This window comes from Stegodyphus dumicola, chromosome 7, assembly GCF_044657685.1.
Source record: "Stegodyphus dumicola isolate Sdum_Otavi_A_Nest chromosome 7, ASM4465768v1".
In the NCBI taxonomy this organism is placed as follows: domain Eukaryota; kingdom Metazoa; phylum Arthropoda; class Arachnida; order Araneae; family Eresidae; genus Stegodyphus; species Stegodyphus dumicola.
The window spans coordinates 38,449,552-38,474,618 of record NC_140774.1 but is presented as its reverse complement, the minus strand read 5'-3'; the positions used below and the strand labels follow the sequence as shown (position 1 = coordinate 38,474,618).

The 25,067-nt window shown below is 31.4% G+C and overlaps 1 protein-coding gene across 9 annotated transcripts in view; it reads left to right on the top strand.

Moving 5' to 3' along the window:
* Positions 1-25,067, top strand: part of LOC118191961 (uncharacterized) — a 226,802-nt gene that overhangs the window by 1,127 nt on the left and 200,608 nt on the right. The window lies entirely within an intron of this gene.

Sequence of the window (25,067 nt, the reverse complement as noted above, 5' to 3'; positions counted from 1 at the left end):
CCAGCCCGTTCGCGGGATTCGAACCTCGGACCGAACTACCAGTGTTCAGCGACTTTACCGCTCGGCCGCTGGTGGGCCTAAGATACCCAGAAAGGAAAGATTGACCCTTTCTAGCAAAATATTTCGGATAAACCTTATTGTAAAGCTCATCTTACCACGGAATCTGTCACAATAATATGATGAATATTCGATGATATATTAACGAAAGTGATTTTTTTTTAATAATTCCTTTATCATAGGCGTTGCCAAAAAGACGATGTAAAAAGATTAATCCTCTCAAAACTTTCTTTGCACGAAGTTTTACCTCATCAAAAATGCAGCTAAATTACCATATGTCCCCGAAAAGTATTATATCTTTATTAAATGTTTCTGTTCAGTTTTGTTGGTTGTTTTGTTCTTCATGAATGCTTTTAAATTTTATACATGAAGTCTAGAAAATAGTTGTTGATAGGAAAAGTAAGTTCATTTGTATGTTAAGTTTATTGATTTTATTTATGAAATTTGTTTTTAATCGAGCAAAATTTTGCACATTTAGTATGTAGGGTAGTATAAAATAAAAAAAGTATGCATGTTTATGATTTTATATTATAGCTGGATCATAAGCAATCTTGAAGAAATAAAGAGTAACGAATTTGTTGTTACCTAACGTAAATGACTGTTTTATAGCTAAGCTCTAACATAGTATACTCTTAGAATGAATTTTATTCATCCTGTTGACATAAGTTATTAAGAAGCAGATTTTTTAAATAGCTCATATTTTTATGCTTGTACAACATACTGCTATAATATGAAGCATAAATTAAAATAAAATAAATAATAATAAAGGAAATATAAAATATTCACGTCCAAAATGGCGTTTTTTTTTTCATTTACATACACATACACGTATCGAGAGTATTTGGGCTAATGCTCGTTTGGGCTAAAAATATTTAAAAACAGCCTATCTTTAGAATTTCCGATAGACAGTCTCGCACGCTGGACGTAAAAATGTTTTTTTTTTTTTTTTTTTTTTTTTTTTTTTTTTCCCGTACAGTGTTGCTATTGCTAGCTTTGAAGTCGTTGAGTTAGGTTGAGTCCTTAAAGTTTCAAGTTTTACAAAATTTGAAATACACAATAAAATATACGTTATCAAAATTTGATGGCTGTACGTACCATTGTTTTTTCAGAATGCGAAAAACGTGCATATATTAATGCAAATTTTTCATTATTTAATTTCTTTAAATATGATATAGGGCGATAATATTTGGTGATAAAAATTTGAAAACTGCTTCAGACTTTCATAGTGATTCAACAGAAAATCTCGTTTTGAGACTAATAGCCCCTCTGGGCTAACGTTACTTTGGGCTAAAAATAAACGCAAAAACTCTTTACAAATAGTGTTATTACTGATATTTATATGAATTTTTAAGAAGCACATCGCTTTCACGTATCTCTTTCTTTCATACTAATAAGAAATAGGTTGTATAATTTCCGGGGCATAAAAGATAAACGAAAATAAATGAGGAAACGCAACGCTATTTACAAGTATACGTGCTATTTTTAAATCCCCCAATTTGTTGCACTGATAAGCAGATTAAAGCGTGTTATTTGACCGGATTGAACTGGTTGTTTTCAAAGTTTTCCATATCTTTTGTTAAAGGTGTTAACGTAAATTTGTATCATAGCATTATAAGTTATTTAAATGAATAAATAAAAATAAATTAAACTCAAATATGTTCCTTAACTTAAAGATTATTAACAGAGTACCCCAGAATACAATTTATTGGCTTATTTATAATCGGCATTAGTGTGTAATGGAACGCATCGCGACGCACATATTGAGATACTTATTTTGTTTATAAATACCCAAAATTTCGAATTTCAACGCCCAATTCCTGATAAGATCGGCCATGCTTGAAACTGACGTCTTGATGAAACGTTATGGGAGTTATTTGGTTCCGCAAATGTTTTTCTTATTTGCAAAATTTTAAACGAAGAAAAATACACAGCTTGAAGTTCCTTTAAATTATGTGCGAGGCTTTCCATTTTAAAATTTATCTTTAACTAAATTCTCTGAATTCAGTTTATAGTTCATACAGAGCAGAAATTGGCATTTTGCGTCCGACGGATAAATGTCGGTTCACTTTTCAAACTGTTGCCATTTAATGTTAGAGTCCTGCATTATATTTGAAGAAATTAAATAATGAAAATCTGCGTAAATGTACGTATATTTCTCACATTGTCATAAAATAACGGCACATAGAGTCATCGAATTTTGAATAACGTAATCCTCCAACGAATATGAGCATGTGGAAGACCAAATTTGAAATTTGAAATTTGTTTTATGATCGATTTCCTATTTTTTAAAACTTTGACGAATTTTTGATTAACAAACTCAAGGATTTCAAAGCGAGCAATGGCAACGTTGTGCAGAAAAAACATTTTTATCTCCAGCGCGTGAGTCTCTGTATCGGAAATTCTAAAGATATGCTCATTTTAAAACTATTTTGCGATATTGCTGTTGCACTGGATCTTATGGTTTAAGTGCGAGGAACATGATATTTAATAAAGAAAGGTAACACACAAAATGTTAAAAAACGCCCCTTTGGACGTAATTTAAAATCTGAAACATTTCAGTTTTTTTTTTTTTTTTTTTTTTACTTGCCATTACTATAGCAGTAAATTTTATTTATACGATTTTTTGCTTTGTTTTAACAAACAGCTAATAATTTGATAAACTGAAACGGACTGTCTTATGTCATTTCAAGCAACTAGTATACTATTTTCAGTGTTAGTACAGACTGACTAAAAGATTTTTAAACGAAATAACCAGATATGAGTTGTATTTGGAAGCACAGCAAATTAAAAAAAAATATATAACATTACTTCTGTTGAATAATATGTATTTTGAGGATACAAAATTAATTTTGTTCTCCCTTATTGGTAATGAAACAATAAAAATGTTACTATTTCATAAAACAAATTACTTGAATTCATTGCGGTTAAAAAATAGAAATACAAGGAGCCGTACAATAAAGCACTTTAAAACATCTTATTCATTTTCAAACTTATCAAATATATATATATATATATATATATATAAATCTATTCAGCGCCAGAAGGCTCAACATATGGTATTGCGAAGATCTTTTATTATTTACAAAAAGTATTGAGAACATTCATATCTAGAAGTTAGTATGTTATTAAAAATTAAAATAAGGTCCTATGTTATGCATATTGCCAATGCTTGTTACATTAAATGAGGAATAAATAGCTTGGTAGCATAACACAATAATACAGAATCATTAATGTTATCGTGGGTTAGGGTTCTTGAGAAATCGACCATGCCTTCACGAAGAATCGAATCCCCAACACCTTCCAATTTGTTGTTGAATGTGCTACTTCTTACAACACAAGGACACATTCAGGGATTGTCTTAATTTCTTACAGCTTAAGGCGATACTAATTTTGTGCCATTAACCAAATAACAAACCAAATAACAATCAATCAACCAAATAACAAACCTTAAAACGTATAATGGTTCATAAAATTTGTAAAGGCTTCGTTAAGGACGTTTCTAAGGATAAAATAACAGATTACTTTTTTAACGCAGAAAAGGGATTTGTCTCAGCACATTTATTAAAAAAAATTTTTGTAGTTGTTTTTAGAAAGGCTGTCTGTCAGTTTCATATTCCAGTTTGGTTAATTAAATGTTAATTGACTGAACCCACAGCCACACATATATAACTCATAAAAATTTATTGAAGTGTATTATGAATTAAAATCCGCTTGATTCCAAAGTTTGAAAGAAATATGTTTATTATCTAAATAATGAGCTATTGATGGTAAATATATGGAAGAGGTAAAATTCTCCTGACATTTTAATGCATAATTTATTATTCTAGTATACATCTAACTAGTTACATTTGGGAGATGTTTCAAGTCTTAAAGCGACATTTTATGCTTATCAACTATGTTTTATACTCTTTTTTCCTGAGATTTTTAAATCCTCATCTCTTAAACGTCCTTCACAACAGCTATAGATGCAAATTTATTCAGGATGGATTATTCAATTATGGCAAAGCACACGAGGGCTATCTGCCTAAAGGGAGGGATGCCTTCGTGGAGGACTTTCTAAGGAAACTGGCTCGTATACACGTAACACATGGGGAAAACCACGAAAACACCCATGCAGCCAGCCCGTTCGCGGGATTAGAACCTCAGACCGAACTACCAGTGTTCAGCGTCTTTACCGCTCGGCCTCTCAAATTCATTCAGAAAAGTCTTGTTTATTATTAAGAAGAATCAATATAATTTAAGTTAATTTTTAAAAAGTAATAATTATAAATGAAGATGTACGTTACTGATTACAATTCATTACGTATTTTCTAATCGTGATAAACTTTCCCTTTACTTTTAATCATTGACTGGAACGCTGAAGAAATGCATTTGGACCAGACCTAAATCAATCATAATAATTTCTCTTCTTTACTGTAATTCAGTACCAACACTTTAACAAACTTGTCTCATGCAACTTGAAACGATTATTCTTTATCACGGTAAGCAATATATAGCGCCCGTACACTAGGGAGAAGGGGCTATCAGACCAGAACGCAGGGAGTTGCCCCCCCAGTCGACCCCCAGGGAACATATAGTAATAGAAGCAATTTTTATTAATTATGCTAATGGGCAAATCTTAATAATAATTATAAATTAAACATATTGTAAATTATGTAAATTAGATGCATTATGTATTATATTATTTAGGTAAATTAAGGTATACAAATGTATTATTTAAATTTTTAATTAAAAATGAAATGCAATATGAGTCAGTTATTAAGAAATACATTTATTACTTTTAAATCACCTGATTTGTTATTTACTCACAGCTTTAATTTTAAGAATAATTTTATAAATCGTATGCCCTACGGAATGGCATCATTTCGGAAAATTGATGGTTTTCTCGGTCGCAAAGATAACGAAATTCTGGTAATGTCATACTAAGACTAAACCACAATTGAGTGTTTCTCAACGTGGGCTACTACTCCTTGGGCACATCTGAATTAGGCAGACGTCCTATTATACAACAAAGAGGAAGAGAGGTTTTATGTTTCAAGAGTATACTAACGTTGACAATAATTTTGTGTTATTATAACAAAGTTGGACATAGTTTATTCAATATTTTCAACATATTACATACAGAATAACATCGCCAAATTCCCTTCTTTCCGACTAAATACCCTTGTCAACGCTTCGACTCTATATGCGGTACTTTTGACAAAATAGAAAATCGCCTAGATATTGTTGAACTTAATGATTTATGATTTCCGTTAATAAATCTTAATCCTAAATAGTGATAAATTATTAACTTTCCAACCGAGTTTTTATCCATCCCATTTCATCGATATAAATATATAACTCATAGTGTTAAATAGAGCCCACCAGCGGCCGAGCGGTAAAGTCGCTGAACACTGGTAGTTCGGTCCGAGGTTCGAATCCCGCGAACGGGCTGGCTGCATGGGTGTTTTCGTGGTTTTCCCCCATGTGTAACGTGTATACGAGCCAATTTCCCTTAGAAAGTCCTCCACGAAGGCATCCCTCCCCTTAGGCAGATAGCCCTAATGTGCTTTGCCATAGTTAAATACGCCACGCCACGCCATACGTCACGCCATAGTGTTGAAATACTAATAGCACTGCACTTTATTTTACCCCGTCATCATTACGATTATATATATATATATATATACAGAAGGTTTTCACATGTTTTAGAACGATTTCGGGGCCGTTTAATTACTGTTTAAAATCTAAAGCGTATTTTATTAAATGCCCCACCTGATAGCCTTTTTATGGATTCTAAGTCTGCATCGTGATTTCCATGATAGAAGGGCTTTTCATAAAATTTCGAGAAATATATATTTCCATTCCTTTTCCTCTATTTTCTAGAGTCCATCAGTCATCACGGACTTGCGCTTACAAAGAACGTTTTTTCAAAAGATCAAAGGCATAATAGACCATAAGTGAAAACTCAGGGAACTTTTAGTAATACATTTAAAAGTTATATATGCAAGATGAATCTTCATTTTTTCAAAGAATGCAATGGTACTTTTTGTTGCTTTATCTTGATAAAGTTTCACGTTTTGAAAGTCACTGGGATAAAGAAATACAATTTTTTCTGTAAATATCTAACGTAAAACTTTCTTTTCATAGTCCGTTGAGTTGCTTTCAACACTTTTTTTCACTTTTACACTTCTGATTTTTAATTTTCCATTGTAAGATAATCCTGCGACAATCATAAACCCCATATCGAAACTTTCTTTGCCATGGACGGAACCAGTACATATTTATCTCTTCGTTTTCGCTGACGAATTGACTTTTTTTTTAATAGTCATTTAGGTTAATCCATGTTTTATCAAAGGTCATAATACACTACCATTTATCTCCTGTTACATAGTTTTCATAGAGGATTCTACAACTTGTTCTGCGTCCACATGCCTCGGCAAAAGCTGGTGAACATTATATTTTTTAGCTTTTTTATGTTCTAAATCTTGGTTTATTATTAGCCCAAAGAAGCGTTAGCTCAGAAGGGATATTATTCTCGAAACAGGATTTTGCGTTGAATCACTGTAAAAGGCTGACTCACTTTTCAAATTGTTGCCACGAAATATTATTGCCCTTTATTATTTTAAAAGAAATTAAATAAAGGAGAATGTGCAAGAATGTACATGTGTTTCACGCACTGTGAAAAAACGAAGGTACCTAGATCCATTAAATTTTGAATAACGTAATCCTCCACCCGAATCCTGTTCGGTTTCTGAATTCGGAAAACCCAAATTTTGAATTTCGAATTTGTTTTATTATCTTTTTCACATTTTATATAAATATAATATTTATATATAAAATATCACATTTTATATAAATATTTTTATATCTTTTTCACACATAAAATAAAGTACAGTGTTTGTCTTTAATAAATTTTTGATTAACATGTAGAGACTTTAGGTTATTTTTGAAGTAGCAGACATTAAAAATGGGCAGTTCCCTCGCCAGAACTCGAACCTGGACCTGTCGAGCACACGCCGAGTGTGCTAACCGTTACACCGCGAAGGCATGCAGAAAGGAGGGAGAAAATAACGTATAAACAAACCCAAGGATTTCAAAGAGAGCAATGACAACACTGTAGAGAGAAAAACATTTTATCTCCAGCGCGAGAGACTGCCTATTGGAAATTCTAAAGATATGCTATTTTAAAATACTTAATGATATTGATGTTGAATTGAATTTTATGTAGTTTAAGTGCAAAGGACGTAATATTTAATAAATAAATGTAACACATAAAACGTTAAAAAATCGCCCCTTTGGGCGTAATATAAAATTTGAAAGCTTTCAGATTTTTTTTACATTGTTACTACAGATGCATTTAAAGACTTAAACTGATTGATTTCTGCGTCGCAGATTTTCTCTTATTGCCACCAGTAAGTTTAGGAATAGTACGTATCTTTTTGGGGTATTCTTTCGAAGACTTCTTTCTATGCGAAACAAATGACTTACGGTTATCCTTTTCCGATTAATAATGTTGTTTTATTTTGTACTTGAAAGTTTTAATTTCTTGCATTTCGCAACGTTATTGAAATATGGAATAGAAATATTTCTCTCCGAAAAGTGTAAAAACATATTTTCAGTTCACAGTTTCTTTACATGCAACATTTTGAAAGAATAAATTTAAAAGTAGCAGACGATATTTCTCATTTCAAATAACGAGCTGTTGCCAGAGATTTTTAATTCCAAAATAATTGCTATGTTTTAATTCTTTATCGAAATTATTCTAAAAATATCTAAACACCCTCTGTGTATATGCGGCATTACCCGGGCTTTAAGCAGAGTTCTTTTAAGGGAATGGGGATAGTTTTTTGAATTCTAAGGTATATTCGAACAGTGATTTTCTTCTCACTTTGGTTTAAGGTGAATTGTACGAAATTCTACCAAGCTCGAATAAAAATGTAAAACAGTGTAGAACTAACACAGCGCTTGTAACTGTTTTATTAAGAACCGGCACTTATTTTGTTATAGGTTATGTCTTTTTTCAAAAGTGAGCTTTTGGAAAATCGCCATCTACTTTCGTGGATTTCTTCACCGTTTTCAAAATATTCACGAGAAACTGATCGGCAGTTCCAAACAGTTCCAGAAACATCTGCACTGTAAACGAACATAGCGACATATAATGGTTTTAGTAAGAACTTATATCGGGGAAGCTGCTACGGTGAGATGAACCCAAGATGGGTGACGTGATTTCAAAATTGAAACTGCATGCAGATATGAATCTTTACTTATCTATAAGCACAATTATTAATTCCTTGCTTGATATGTATGACTTCCACTGACAATGGGATCACAACAACGGCGACGTGAACCTAAGATGGGTGACGTGAGCGTAACGTTGCAATGTAAACTCCATGATCCTGCGGAGTGATTTTTCGAAATCGTATGTAGACAGTGATCTTCCTTTTTGTTTTTAAAGTCTAGTGTACAAAATTTCATCAAGATCAAAACTGTAGATTTGTATGAATCACACACGCACACACAAACAAACAAACGGACACTCTTTTTCTCTTTTTTTATATGTATGGATGATTTTAATGAATCCAGTTAATGTAGTTTTACGGGTCCAATTAATAATTAATAATAACTGAAAAATGGGTCTGTGTTTATTGCTTATTAAATCGCTTAATATGTTAATTAATAGCAGAATGCATTTCAAAGAAAAATTAAATATCTTATTCTTTGCTGGACGACAAAACATTGCCACGAAGATAAAAATATTTTAATTCGAGCTGTGCCAACATATTGCTTTTCAATCGCTGAGTTTTTTTATTGAATCCCAAGTAGGTTAGAATAAATGGAGGAGGCCTCCTCCGTATATTCCGTGCAATGAAAATTAAGCCATGACACGATTTATTGTTGCCGCTGCCATAGACGGACTTCTGGTTGGTTTTGTTTATATTCTAATCCGCCTTGCCTGTAGGTTAACTGCCCAACACTGAAAGTTTATAAGTTTCTCGTTCTAATACTTAACATAATAATATAATCTTAGAATTCTAATTAGAACGATCTAATTAGAACGATTAACGTCTAATTAGACGAAATCTAATTAGAACGATTATATTAACATAATAATATAATCGTTCTAATACTTAACATAATAATTATAAAATAATTAATTTATAAGTCTCTCCTTCTAATTTTAATACTTAACATAATTGATTTTCTACTTAGTATATAGAAAAATCACAAGGACTGCAAATAACCGTTTAAATTTAATAAAATATAAGTACATAAAAACGTGTAAATGTATACATGGTAAAACCTGGAATCTCAGTGAAAATTTCAATGATATTTTATGCAAATTATACCTAAAGACACTTTTGAGCCTGTGGACGTCAATATTTATTCTCAAAGCTAATGTAGTTTTATTTAATAATGTGTTTTGAATTCTTATCCGTACGTGACGGCCGTGATAAATCCTACTTCACCTTGTTGATATTTTCTTGGCTTCACTTTTATGACGTCACGCTTATTTCATCTATTTTAACCTCCTTGTCGAATTCGAAAGACAAATATATTTCAATTGGCAAAATAGTTCTTTGATATCACCGAATTTTCTGATTAATTTGAATCATAAACATTTTACTCTTTGCAGAACAGCAGCACACATTTGTAGCGATGGCCGATGATACACGTTTTTCGCACGTTATATTACATATATATGTGTATAATATTTTGAATATTTCAGTTTTTACAAAAATATCTTATTAATATGCCAAGAAAACAAACATTGCAAAATACAACCGAAATGGTTTATTAATTAAAACCAACTGTAATTTTTTTTTTACTGAACAATACAAAAGTTGAATAATTAAGCCTAACTTCAAAGATAAATCCAAAATAAAATTTTAAATATTAGATGTGATTCTCCTCGGCTCTTTTCCAAGGGGATAGACTTAATTAACCTAAGGGGCGAATTTTCTGACATTTATATCGGATGATTATGTAAAATCATTGGAAATAATTACACTAAATATATAAATCATTACTAATTAATTAATTACATGCTGTTAAGCCTGAAGTTCTTTTGATTCGCCATGGAATCGGTCACTCTCGAGTGACACATAATTAATTAAATCCTGAAAGCCGAGAGTGAGCCAAATTGCTTAAAGTGTGATGCCGTTTTACAGATGCGTCATATTTTAATAGAATGCTTATAGTTTAGGAGAGTGGTTTCAAACTCAAATTGTATACAGGCCGTCTGCGCGACTCGAAAGCAGATGGGATGCCAGGGTTTTTTTAACAAAATTTCAAATAACTAACTAAATTTTAACTTAATTTTAAATTGTGCTTATTAAATATTTATCAAAACATACGTAAATAGTAATCATAATAACGCAGAGGATAAAACATACAAATTTATTGTGCTCATTTTCTGTTTATAACAAATTTTTCTTGATTACATTTCGTAATTCAAATGTACTAGCACTCAACTATTAAATTTTTGGACTGATATTTATTTCAAATAATTGTAATATGTGAATTTAACCACTAAATAACTTACTTTTAACGCACACTTGAAATAAACAAGCTATGAAAACCTACCAAATTTTCAGAGCAAACTTCACCAGTGGAACAAAACTTGAGAATAAATAACGGCAACTTAATTCGCTTTCCTTTATTTTTATCGACACGTGCAAAAAAAAAAGTAAATATGACTGCTTGTACATAAATACACATTTATCTATTTTTTACTACAGCTTGACACTTAATGGCATTTCGAGCTTGATAATGTTTATGGCCTTGGTGAAACATTACTGGAAACTATCTTCATCACGGGATTGTAGATGCTCATTGGTCAGTAGGGCGCTTTTGTTAGACTTGCTAATTTTCAGCTTCCCAAAAGACTATTCATTTACAAATGTTCTCCCAAGCAAAGCGATTATTCTTATTCCAAAAATTCGCAACTGAGGACAGTTTTTTTTTTTTTTTTTTTTTTGACAAGTACGAACCAAAGTTAATTACATCTGTATTTTCAATTCTGATTTTCTGGCACGTTTATTGACGTTCGCTTTCAATAGCAATGCAAATAATTTAAAATTGGACTCCAAATCATTCAACTCCTTAATTCTGCCTTCTAATTCTTGTCGTAATAATGCTATTTTTCTTTCGTATTCTTGAGATGTTTTTAATTGAAATAATAGGGCGGGATTTAAGACGTAGAAAATGTACGAAATGTTTTTGATAACAGTTTAATAGAACTTTGTTTAAATAGTTATTTAATAGTAGAATGAATATAACTTGTGTTCGGCGCGGTATAATCTTTTTTGGTTTGGAGCTAGAAATTTTACCAATCAACCTCATTATCTGTTGCATCTGCCCAAAAATAAAACATTGATTTTAGGAATTTTAGAATTTTTTTATATATGTAATTGTTTATGTAATTTTTGTAACAAAAAATTAAAATATTTTGTTTTTTATTGGTTTTCCACTGATATTTCGTTTGCAAAGAAACAATAAATAATAAATAAATCATTCTTTTTATATGCATTAAATTATGCATACATTAAATTATGCGATAATTAAATATATAATGATAACAATTGTATCTGTACATATGCATACAAAAAATATAAAGAGAGTTGTAAAAAATAGTTCAAGCAAAAAACTGCAGTTGAAATAAACTGCGGCTAACTACAATAAATAATGTGAAATAATACAATTACTAGTCAAGATTTGAAGCTTCTTTTTGTCATGATATAAATATTAAATATCGTTAATTACTTCTAGAAATCCAGTCTTTTAAATGGCAGATAGAACAATAAAATAAAACGAGAACCGAACATAGTTTCAGTTTTCGCTGTAGATAGCCATTCCTGAGCTGAAATCCAGCATTTTTCTAGTAATCAGCGACTTTCAGCAAGGTTGAACGAGGCCAAAGTAAGAGTAGTAGTACTACGTTGATATAGCCATTCATCAGACTCATGCTGAAATATTGATGTCGTCATTGGTCAGAATTCGAGTTCCTCGTTTAGTGGCTTCTTCTTCTCTGACATCATTGACCAAATTAGGAATAGTAGACGAATCTGATAAATTTTAAAACTGCATTCCCTCAAAACATCCAGTTTTGGAGTATAGTTGAGGGCTGTAAACTGTTTATTACCCAAAATTTTTTAACTAGGTATTTCCTTCTGTGTTGATTCTGAATATTTATTAATTGTCAATAAAAAATATTAAAAAAGTTTAAATGAAATAAGCTTTTATTTAAAACTTATAAATTAATGAACTCATTAATGAACTAAAAAAAAGAAAAATAATTTGTCATGTGGTTTAATTGGAGCAAGAGACTGAAGATATGTGCGAAAAATCGTTTTAACATTAAATATGAAAAAAAAAACATCTAGATCGAAATTTTAAAAAATTCGCTTCGCTGCATTGTGACGCATTGTACATTGTGTTGTCGTGTACAAACAATATACGCACAAAATTAGAACTCGATGGATAATCAGGAAGTAGTTTGTAAATTTTTTTTTTTTTTTTTTTTTTTTTTTTGTTAGTTAACCACAAGGGTGTAGAGTCGGAGTCATGGAGTCGGGCAGATTTTGGGGTAAAAGGAGTCGGAGCTGGAGTCGCTAAAAACAGGTCGACTCCGACTCCGACTCTAGTTTTCGTTGGACAGTTTGAATTTGAAATGAAATTAAAATGAATTGAAAAACATTAATGACAAGCTGAATTATTATTTTTATTTATGAACCGTATACATTAATAAATAGTTATTTTTCTATTTTATTGACCTATTAATAAATAAATATAAGGGAAGAGGATAGATGTGATATTTGCCATTAGTGATTAAACTGATTTATTTAGTTACAAATCTCACTGGTAAATTTAGGTAAGCAGCAATACCAGCAAGAACTCCTAAAATTGAAGCCATTTTTAGGAAGCGAGCGGGAAAAGGAGCAATTATTGATCAAGCAATGCGATAAGGAAGTACATATTTGATGATAAAGAGGTTGTTAGAATTAAGAACTTTTTTTAGAAGAAGTAGGTAATCCTAACGTTTCACTAACAGAAAGACTGTGGAATGATCTTGCAGAATTGGAAACTCTTCTTTCTATAGCGTATACAGCCACAAAAAAGCTGCAATCTGAAGAATTGATAGAGAATGGGATGTTTATTCTTTCTGAAATGGAGGGCTTTTGCAGAAGGAATCATTTCTTCAATGACGAAAAAAGAAAATAGTTTGTTTAACAGTGAGATCTTGCTGGGTTCAATGTATGGAGATCCGAAACACCGAATTTTCTTGGATGATGAACAAATTAAAATGGCAAAGAAAGTCATATATGAACTTTCATTAAGAATGAAATTATTCTCAGAACAATTAGAGAATTCGAATCAGGACAGTCAAACTGCAGACATTGCAATTGAGTCTCTATCATCCTTTTCCATTGATGAATTAGATTTTGAGAAATAGTTTTGGGTAATATTGAAAAGGCTAAGGCAAAGCGAATGAAAATATAAAACAAAAGCCTTTAGATATAAAAATGAAAAAATACATTCAAGATTTGTACACCGCCTTTGAAGAAATAAAGAAATATGATTGGACTTGCAAGACATAAGTTCTAAAATTAGAACTTATAAAAATCTATCCTGAAAAGTTAAAAGAAGTATCCCTAAAAGTAACAGCTCTTCCTCCAACTCAAGTTAATGTGGAAAGATTCTTCTCAGCTCTGAAGTTTATCAAATCGGATCACGGCCCTCCAGGAAAGAAAACCTTGCCGAAGCTGTACTGTTTCTTAGAAATAACTAATGCCAGGTTTTCCATTTCATAATAAATGCTAATTAATATAAATAATTTACTATGCCATCAATTTTTTTCTGTAGCATCTATTACTTCTTTTATATTAAAAAAATACGCTGTAACCCATGTGTATATGTTTACACATATACACATGGGATATGTTTACACATATACACATGGGAGTCAGAGTCGGAGTCGGTCATTTTCCCTACCGACTTCCACTGCCCTGGTTAACCAATTATTGTGATTTTGATCTTTACTGTAACTGCTTCCTTCCGTATTCGTCACCAGAATGAAAATTTACTTTTAGCTAATTTAGAGTATATATGCTGAGGGTCTTGAATCATAGAGAGACAGCGAGTTGTTGGTATTTGCAGGGCACCGTTAGAATTTTCTCAGCTCTATATAAAAGTGATTATTCCGGCTTTGCGTTCTTTCGTTAGCCGAAAGTTTAAGCTTACACGTCGGTAAAATATTGAGCCCGCTTATACCATGCAATGACAGACTTTTGATCATAGCGACAAACACCATGAAGTAGCTAAATGAAAGCTTATAAAAACAGGAAATGATTAAACAAATTTAGCTTTTAACTTCAGACATATGCTTATTGATTTCGCTTAAGAAGTAGTCTCATAAAGAATTATGTTTCTGACAGAAGTTTTGTTTGAAAGAATAATTTACTGACTGTTTAACAACTGAAAATAACTAATTTTTCAAATCTTTATTAGATTTTTCACATTTGATGAATATGGATATTTTCTGCTCAAGAATCAGCCAAACAGATCTGAATTTTTATTTTACGGAACAGCTAAAACATATTTCCTTTCTTGCTACTTTAGATGATAGTTATCAGTTTTATAACCTATAAACTAACAAATGCCAATAAAACTGATTATTTGATTGATTCTTCTGTAACTTATTTGTTTTCTATTAAAATTATTGCAATGCATTTTGGTGTCATTTCCATTAACTAAGCGAAACTGGTTTTAATTAGTATTTAATCAGCCATATCGGCAGTCAACGGAAAGATTCTTGCTTACTTAATCTTTCAGTCGTTTCTTTAGTAAAAAAGGAGTTCCGCAAAGCACAAAGTGTTTTACGCTTCCATTTTAAACCTTAAAACTGAATTAACCTTAAATTTAGAGCTTAAAACTGCAACTTCACACTTGAAAACATGTCTTTCTCCCCATAAAATTCTGTCCAATAGAATAAATCACGAAATATTTTTAATCCACATGTGACGTATAGGAAGTAACGCATTCATATAATTTGAGTACAGCGTTTCTGAATAGAAGTTTTTAGTAGCAATAAAATTACTCACTGAATGTTAAAAATTTGACCATTGTTCTCTAAGCAATAATTTTATTGTTATTTGCTAATTCAAATTTTTTGTCATATTTATTTATTCTATTAATATTTATATTACTAATATAGTTTAAAATGATGTTTCTAAAACCATATGTTATACATATTGGTCATAGATGCTTCCTCTACTTCTTTGCTCTATAAACTTTCATTTATTTTAAAAGTAATATTATCCAACAACATATAGACCGCTACTTCCATTTTCTTCCTTTTTTTGTTTGCATTATTGAAAGATGTTATCTTATTAGATGTTATTGTTGGGGTTATAAGTATTTAAAAACGAGAGGGGAAAACATGTTTTAAGTGAGTACGCATTTATATTTTAACAAGCTTCTATGTTTATAATATAATGATTGCAGTGCTTGAAATTGTTTTATGGTGTATTTATTTCTTGCACTAATTTATTTACTCTGAATGGGAGAAGTTGCTTTAATGCATTTAACCTGTGCTTGATCGAAAGAATCTCTGGTAACGAAAGTTAAAATGTTGCTATATTTTGTACTGTTTCTGATATTTATAGTTTTTTTTTTTTTTTTTTTTTTTTTTCTGGAAATATTTTTGATAAGTATGGATGAATCGCTGTTTCCTTTCTTATGTCCTATTTGGGGGCTTTTTTTCCGTACCTTGGAGAATGTAAAAAAAATTGAGTAGCGTAACTTCTTTATGAGAATATTTAGAATTAGATCTGCTTTCTATTATGTATCTTTAAAGTGTTCTCTGCAATAATATACACATTATTCATATAAATATTCTTATAACATTATAGTGTCATGCTTTATTACTAATGTAACTGCTGATGGTTGTGTTCGACAGGACAAAAAAAAAAAAAAAAAAAAAAAAAAAAAGGGGGGGGGGCGAAGGAGAAAAAAAAAATTAAAGTGACAGACAATATAAAAGCAGCTTAAAAAATTCAGACCATAACCTCTAGGAGTAAGTAACTCTAGTAACTCTAGGAAAAGTGAGTACTAAAAGAAAAAAAAAAAAAATAATTGTCGTCATAATAATGACAAACGAAAATAATGACGAGCTTTTTTTAATTTCCGGAGCCAAATGCTGTCTAACAAAGGCCTCATAGCTCATACAATCCCCCCTCCCCCCCCGATTCACAAATTAAGAATTCTTCTGAAGTCGTTTCTTTACAGTTATCTTTGAGCAGCTCTGCTTCGCCGTGCCTTCAGAAATTGATTATCCTAATTAAGAAAAATCTACAACCGTAGAGCTGAGGTCGCTGTCATATCAGTCCCATAATACACATGACAGGAATGCTGAAATGACTTTTAATGTATAGCAAGAGGTGCTCTTGTATAACAATGAATCTTAAATCAATCTTAGATCTTCCTTTTGCTCTTCTGCGAAACTAAATAATTAGAGGTTCTAAATGACTGGGAAGGTTAGTCTTATGCGCTACCCAGGCCCTACAATGGAGCATAAAAATCAAACAAAATTCTGCCATTGTGTCGACAAGAGAAACCAGCTTAAGATAAATTAGATGTGTTAATGATTTTAATCACTCAGCCGGATGATGAATGCTATGTTACAAAATTCAAGATGTTTACGAAAAAGACAAATTTTTATTGTATATCTTGAGAAACAAGTAATATAAAAAAATTCAATTCCTACTTAGGTCAACAAAGAAAAAATTTAGTTACTTTTTCTTAATATTATTAACATTTTTTCGTTTCTAATTTATGAAGCTGATGGTGGTCTATAATTTCTCATTCTATCCATCTCTTGTAATGCTTCATTATTGCAAGGAATCTTTCCAGTGAGTTACGAGCAGTCCAGTTCTTCGATTAATACTCCATCTAATGATTTCACACAACTCAATAACATATCCGACTCAAGGAATTAAAGTGAAAAAACTGTGAAATGTGAAAAAAAAATGTGAAAAAAAAATGTGAAAAAAATAAAGTGAAAAAAAGTACGGAAACACTATATTAACATCAAGTGTCATCCACTACAAGTTTAAAAAATGTATTTGAACTTGAGTGGATGAATAAAAAGTATTTTATTAACGACTGAAAATTTCAACAAGATGTAGGAAGAGTGTGAGCTAATAGTAGGAATTTAAAAAAGAATGTCTCTGAGTTAATAATCGAATGATAAAAAATATACTGCACAGTAAAAGGTTATAAATACAACAAAAAAGAAAGAAGTAAAATTTGCCTTAAAATTCTTCAATATTTCTTGGATAATAAAAATGTCAGTACTTGATAAAGTTTGATTTCTCTACGCCTAGCAAATTAAATTTAGAAATGTCGCGAATTTTCAAGAGAATAATTTCCAAAAGTTTCAGCGTGTAGCTTCAAATAATACTGGTAAGCACAAAATGATCAATCAAGATCTGCCTTTGTATGCTGGCAGTGGTGTAAACAAAATCAGCGCCATTTCTGAATTCTATATTCGGTAAGTTCCTTCAACCGTAAATGGCATTAGTATGTCAGATTAACTAATAATGTAAATGACCACAGCATTTACACTCAGACAGATTATCCTAATTCTGTGCAGATTAAAAGAAGCGGAGATTTATAAATAGCTAGCTTTTATGTATAGTGAGGAAATTAAACAGCAATGTATTATCCCAGACGTAGTCGTTTAATATTCCGAGATGTGATCTGATTATTAAAGAAGATGCAAAAAAAAGAAGAGAAGACGGGGTTGTTCACGTAGAAGATAACGTTTTCCTCTAGAAAAAAAATAGGGTATGTTAATTGCGTGAATTACATATATAAAGCTTCCATCGTTTCTATGGAATATTTAAAAATTAACGTTGTTCGAAAAGGAGCTCGTTCTTTCCCTAGAGTATTGTTAAGCGGTCTACATACAACTGTTTTATTTCTTTTATTAAAATTTGGCAAAAATTACCTCTACTGTCAAAATTACCTCTGATGTAAAACTTTAAAATCCATAAGAGGAATTTTAATGCAAAAATAGTGAAATTTCTTCGCGCGTTTTTGACGGATGTTGTCAATGTTAGAAATGAATGCTGAGAAAAAAAAAAAAACTTTTCATTAAGTTAAGTTCAATTAAGGTTATGTGCTAAATATAGAAATTATGCGTAGTACAATAAAATTAACCTCAATTGTCATGTATTAATGATCATATTACGAAATAGTATTAGAAACAAATGAAATATATGTTAAAACACGTTCAAAATTAAAAATATTATTAGGTATTTCTCCGGTCTTCTTGACATGCCTTCATGGTGTAGTGTTCGTAAGCTCGGCGCGTATTTGAGGGGTCCGTGGTTCGAGTTCGGGCAAGGGCAATTGCTAATTTTTCACGTCTCCCGGCTGAAAAATACCTAATGTCTTTATAGTGGCGGCCGAACTAAAAAAGGCGGTGGATGATGATTCTCCACTACCAGGATTTGGCGATTGGATCCCCTAATCCCCAGTCGCCCTTTAAAAGGAGTATATAAGGTATTTCTCCAGCTTTCTTGGCATGTTTTCGTGGTGTAGTGGTCAACACGCTCGGCGCGTATTCGAGGGGGTCTGTGGTTCGAGTCGAGGCGAAAGCACTGCTCATTTTTCACGTCTCCCGCATCAAATATACCTAATATCTCTACAGTACTACCTAGTTAAACTTTTGTTCACTTCTTGCGCGATTTATAAAATAAACATTTTCTATTTGATCAACTGTATTTTATTAAATTTCCTTTTATTTATACGCTAATCGCTTGTGGCATTTGAAATTCTAATGAAGTAGAAGCCTAAAAAAACCAATCCCGATTAACTGAAATTGTATTATTCGAAAACGAACTTGATAGGTAATTTCTTTTCTTACAATTATTGAAAATTCCCCACTGTTTTAACTGTTATATCTAGATTGTTTGGCAGGATTGAAGTCAACAGTCAGTTTGTAGAGTCTTTTAGAATTTTTCGATATCAGGGAAGTGAAGAAATCCACAATGCCCTTGCCGTGATTCAAGCTCCGGACCCCCCGCAATGCGTGAAACACGTGTTCAGTTACACCATGAAGGCGTGCGAAAGGAAGAAGAAAATACCTTATATACTGCGAATGGGATGAATGTACCCAATCGGCAAATCCTGGTGGTAACGAATTATTGTCCACCACATTTTTAATTTGGATGCCACTTGTAGAGTCTTAAAATTCTCCGAAGTTAGGAAACTGAAGAAATCCTCAATACGATGGACGGGATTCGAACTCTGGACCTCTCAAATACAAGTCGAGCGTGCTTCCATTTACAACACGAGGGTATGCGGAAAGGAAGGAGAAAATACCTTATAAGTTGGATGAGTTATGATTAACTCTACTAAAATTATAGTGTCTGGGTTATTAAGAACAGAGGAGATACACACAGTATTTTTCCAGTTTAAATTAAATTTGTGTCATTTCTTAAGTTACCCAATTCTCTAGGTAGCTAGCTTACTTATGCTTACTTGTACATACTTATAGTGCACTTATACATACTGAAGGATAATGGCAAAATACTCCAGAGTTATGTTCTTAAGAGAAATATCCATACTAAGAGTAGCTGACTATTGCCTGAAATATAAAGCAAAACCACGGAATCTTATATTACCAGCTCATCAGAAACTAAGCTCGACATAAATAACCATTGTTTCGATACTTCAGCCATCCGATCAGAGGTGGGCTGAGTACAGAGAATTACTCTTAAATTTATATACCTGGAATTTATATACTAGAACTTTTATAAATAAAGCAACATTTATTAGTTGACAAATATTAAGTTATTTTGTTAAAAGAGGCCGCAAAAGTTTATTTAATAAATGGTGATTTCGTTATACTGATCAAGACATTTCTTGAATAAAAAGAACACTGAGTGAATTATTCAAAACATTATGATCTATGCAATATGAATAAAAATGTTTAAACAAAAAATACAGATACACAAGTCGAAAGACCTTTCTTTTCTTCTGGTCGTGCAAGTAACAGGTGTAAGAAATCTAGGCTAGTAACTAAGGGTTTCTAATTGATGTCAAACTCTCACCCAAGGCAAGAAAACCTATCTACACGGTTTCTCTGCAGCTGGCTTCGCATCTCGTCTTTAAATCAGCCTTCGAGACATGTATATGAATTGTTTTCATGAACTGGTATAAAAGAATTTGCTTTGAGATTTCTCACGAAAGCATTTCTGATCTGTCTCTTCAAAAGAACACCTGTTTGATATAAGGAAATGACATTATGTTAAGACATTATGGATCGTTAGTTATCGAACAATATGCAGTAAATTGTTTAATAGCTTTGTGCAGCGGCTCATCATCATATTAATCGATGATAGAGAACTTTTCTCATTTAGTTTTTCTTAGATTCAATGAGAAAATAAATAAGTTCATGATTGTAAATGGTGTTGATCTTTACAGTGGTATCTAATGAGGCTAATATATAGTTTTTATTATTTTATTTAGTTATTTATCTAATGAGACTAATACGTAGTTTATTAGTCATATTAGCTGTTCTTATTAAATGTATATTAAAGCCTACCAGCTAATACTGCGAAGAATTTCGATTTTTATGCTTTTAAACTTTATATTAAAATATCTCAAAGCACATAAATTTGACCGAATGCATTTCAAGGTTACGTATAAAAGAAAAATAAAATCATTTAGGCTGTTTGCTCAAAGTTAAACTTTAAAAAATTGGAAAAATGCAAATCTCCGTGTACAATTTGGTAATTAGTGAAAGCTGACACACGCCGTTATGCTCAGTTTCGAAAAAAGCATGGATGTTAATAACTGTAAATGTCTTTGGGAGCATTTTAGATTTGCCAATTTTTAATTTTTTTTTTTGGAGAAGCAAGTTTATGTGAAAAACGATTACTAGACTCTTCTTGGATTCCGTGAAATGTGAAAATCTATCGATATGAGAATGCTAAAGAAGTTGGTAGGAAGGAAAGAAGGATACAAAGTTTGCGGATTCCTTGTAGCGGGGTGATCAAGATCAAAATAGCATTGGGGCTTAAGCTAATAACTTTTGTCAGATTTGCTTTCAATTAAAAAATGACTATTTCTGAAAGATTTTCTTATTTGTTAGATTTTGACCTGATTAAATAAAATCAAGTTTAAATATAGCTTTGCATAATTAAGACACAATAACACGCCGAATAAATACTAATTCAGAAGTCAAACAACAAAAATCATTAAACAACAAAAAATTTGCCGTTTTGCAGCTGAGGATGGTGGTTCGGTAAAACCATCGAAACTAGTCCTGTGAAATTTTGTAAATATAACGCTGATTTTTGTTGTTTAACTTCTGAATTAATAGCTTTGCATATTTTTATTGCACTTATTAGTGTTCAAGTTCTAAACACGCATACTCATACTACTTGATATGAGCTTACTTTCCAGTCACAATGTACTTGCAAGAAATAATCACATTTGTTTTGAGTTCACTCTTTATGCGTCTCTTATTGCCCAGTTATCTCACAGAGTAAAATTTCTGTTTCTTTCTCAATTAAGATTGCAATTTATTGTGAATGAGTAAAAGAGGATGCTTTGCAAGAAGTGAAACAATTTGTTCTGCACCTAACACTCTTTTAGCTATTACAGTTAATTGTCCTGTTTTTTTAATATTCACTTTTAGTTCAATATACTTTTTAAGCTGTGATGCAGCTTACTGGGCAAAAAACCTAGTGTTAACACATTAAAAAAAAAAATTTCAAATGTTAATTAGTTTTTTTACCTTATAAAGTCTTTATCAACGGAACATTTATAATTCAATGTACAATCAATATTCTTATTTATTAAAATGAAAGTAACTATTTTTCGCTTTATCATATTTTAATTTTTATGTAATGTTTCATTTTATACAATTTTTTTTTGAGGGGGGATGTTCTAAATCTTTATAAGACTTTAAACGTATGCATAATAATTTTGAGTTAAAAAAATTCACAACTTAGTCTTGCGTCGTAAAACTCAACCAATGAATCATATTCGTAAATCCAATCTCAAAAATGTCAATAAATAATTACCAAGCAATTCTTTTAAATTTGTAATTAAATTATTTTTAATGTCTGTGATCTTTGTTATTTTATTGTTATTTTATATCTGTGATCTTTGTTACATTGTTTATGAACAAAATTAATTTATTAATATTTTTAATAAATGTTTCTATTTGGGAACATAGGCAGATAAAAGGTTAATTGTCACTTTAAAGGAGGTAAATTTCTTGGTTAACCTGTGTCGACATGAGAAATGTAAGATTACACAGTCAGCGCCTGGTTTTAGTAAACTATGCTAGGTGTCAAGATAGGAAATGAAGTCATAGCTCAGCTCTTTGCAGTTACCCACAGCTCAGTTAGAAGTTTTCTTGTCAAGGCTCCTTGTCAAGGCTGACTTGTTGTTTGACCTTAACCGTATTGCCGAAGTGAAACCTTCGAGAATGCAAGCTCAGAGGTTAAATAGAGGTATTAGGCTTTATGAAGCTTTTATAAAGCCAATTTGTATTAATGATTCTCTCATAGGTTATATGACTGATAATTTTTCTATAATCAAATTGATTGATGGGTAGTTACAGATTTAGTTTTAACTCAAAATTTCGAGAAATGTATTTAAAATTATTAAAAAACTCTGAATAAAGTAATTAATATATATTAAAGTTTTAAATAACTTACTTGGATTTATCTACCCTCGTGTACAAAATTAAGAGAATTTGTATATTATGTGAAATTTCTGAAAAGCTAATCGGCAGATATCAATAAAATTTGGTAGGAATGTCTATTTATGGCAGAGACAGAGATGTACACTGCTCAAAAAAAAAAAAAAAGGGGGGGGGACAGTCCTATATCTCCCGATCTACTGGGCCGATTGACAAAATTCAAATTGCGTTCTTCATGTCTCGAAAGCGCGACTTAGGATATATATTAGATTTATATATAGCACTATTCTAACATAGGTATTTTGACACAAAATCGGACTTTTTCTGAAATAACATACCAATTTTTTTACATATTTCGATTCTACGACTCAAATTACGCCTAAATATGAAATTTTGTAAAATTTGGAGCGAAATTTACGGAGAAATTAACAAATTTATGTTGGCACCTTTTTGTCAGTTTGCGCCAAGAATACTTTACTTGGCGAACTTCTTAATATATGGCAACCTAGTTTCCTTAGGAAAAAAAGTCACCATCGTTCCTTTTTTCCAAATAATATTCTTTATATTATATTTTTAATTATAACTTATTATTTTAAGTAATTTTTTCTTTTTCGAATTTCATTTTAATTGTTTAAGTTGCACGTTTTTTTTTTTTTTTTTTTTTTTCGAATAACTGTTTTAAAAATTTCTATTTACTTATTCGAACTGCGTAAATAAAGGTGTAGCGTTTATTTTTTTTTTTTCAAATAGTTTTCTTTTTATATTTTTTTCGTCATAGCTATTATTTTAGGTCATTTTTAAATTTTTATACTTTTATTTTAATTGTTTGTGTTGCATTGTCTCTTCAGATAATTGTTTTAAAATTTTCTATGTATTCATTCGAACTGAGCATTTTAAATATATTTATTAATATCAATTTTCCAGAATTTGATTTTATTTATTTGAACTGCGTTTTTTTCGGAAGAATACTTTGTAACCCAGACTACGATGCGTTTGAAAACTGCATACTATATTAAAAGAGAAAATACAGTAAAGCACAGTTTTACACTCCTTTCAATGTTCCGTTCAGAAAAAAAAATATATATATATAAATAAGAGAGATGTATAACCGATATTTTAACTTAGGATGACTTGCATACACTGCTTTAAACAGTTTTATCATTGTGCCCATTGCTTTACACAATTTTATCCTACATTTGGTTTCTTAAAATGTTATTCATATTTTAGTCAAATATTTTATTTTTGAAATCGCAAGAATCAAATATCATAAGATTGAAAAGTTTTAAATTAAAAAAAAAATACGAATACTAAATTTTACGAAAAAATTTATTTTTCTTCTCTGTTTCTTTAAGCATTCTGAAAGTATATTGAAAAGTATCCAACTTTTCGAAACATTTTGGTATTTCTGACAATCATTTTAAATAAAGTTATCGCCTTCCATTTCATAAAGGCCCACAAACGGCCGAGCGGTAAAGTTGCTGAACACTGGTAGTTCACTCCGGGGTTCGAATCCCGGTAAACGGGCTGGTGGCATGGGCGTTTTCGTGGATTTTCTCATGTGTACCGCGTATGACAGCTGGTTTCCCTTAGAAAGTTCTTCACGAAGTATTTCGTCAGAGCCTTTATCAGTCTTTAGAGGCTAAACATTTTGAAGCTATGAGATGAAAGGAAAGACTGGTTTCATCAAAAGGTTTTGGTTTATTTTATTATGACAAAGCACACTACGGCTATCTGCCTAAGGGGAGGGATGCCTTCCTGGAGGACTTTCTAAGGGAAACTGGCTCGCATACACGTTACACATGGGGAAAACCACGAAAACGCCCATGCAGCCAGCCCGTTCGCGGGATTCGAACCTCGGACCGAACTACCAGTGTTCAGCGACTTTACCGCTCGGCCGCTGTTTCATCAGGAATGGAAAAAAAACAACTTTAAGTAACATCCACATACATCACTGGATAAACTCCTGAATCTTCAAATAATTCGACTGAGGAAATCATGGGATTCACCATTTATGATACGATATGATGTTTTATAACGTAATTTACACAACCATATAGTTTAAAACCAGTCGCTCTTCCCTTTAATCTGCAATGATATCGTTTTGTCTTTTCTGTTAACACAAGCTCAATTGATGGTATTTGCTGGTGTACTCGTTCAAGTGTTTTCTCTTTGAACACCTAAATTCTTTGAAGTATCCTGAAAGTATATTCGAAAGCGTCCAACTTTTTGAACATCTTGGTACGTCTGACAGCCAAATTTCCCTGCAAATTTTTGCTTACTTTTCTCCCTAATTTTCTTCTTT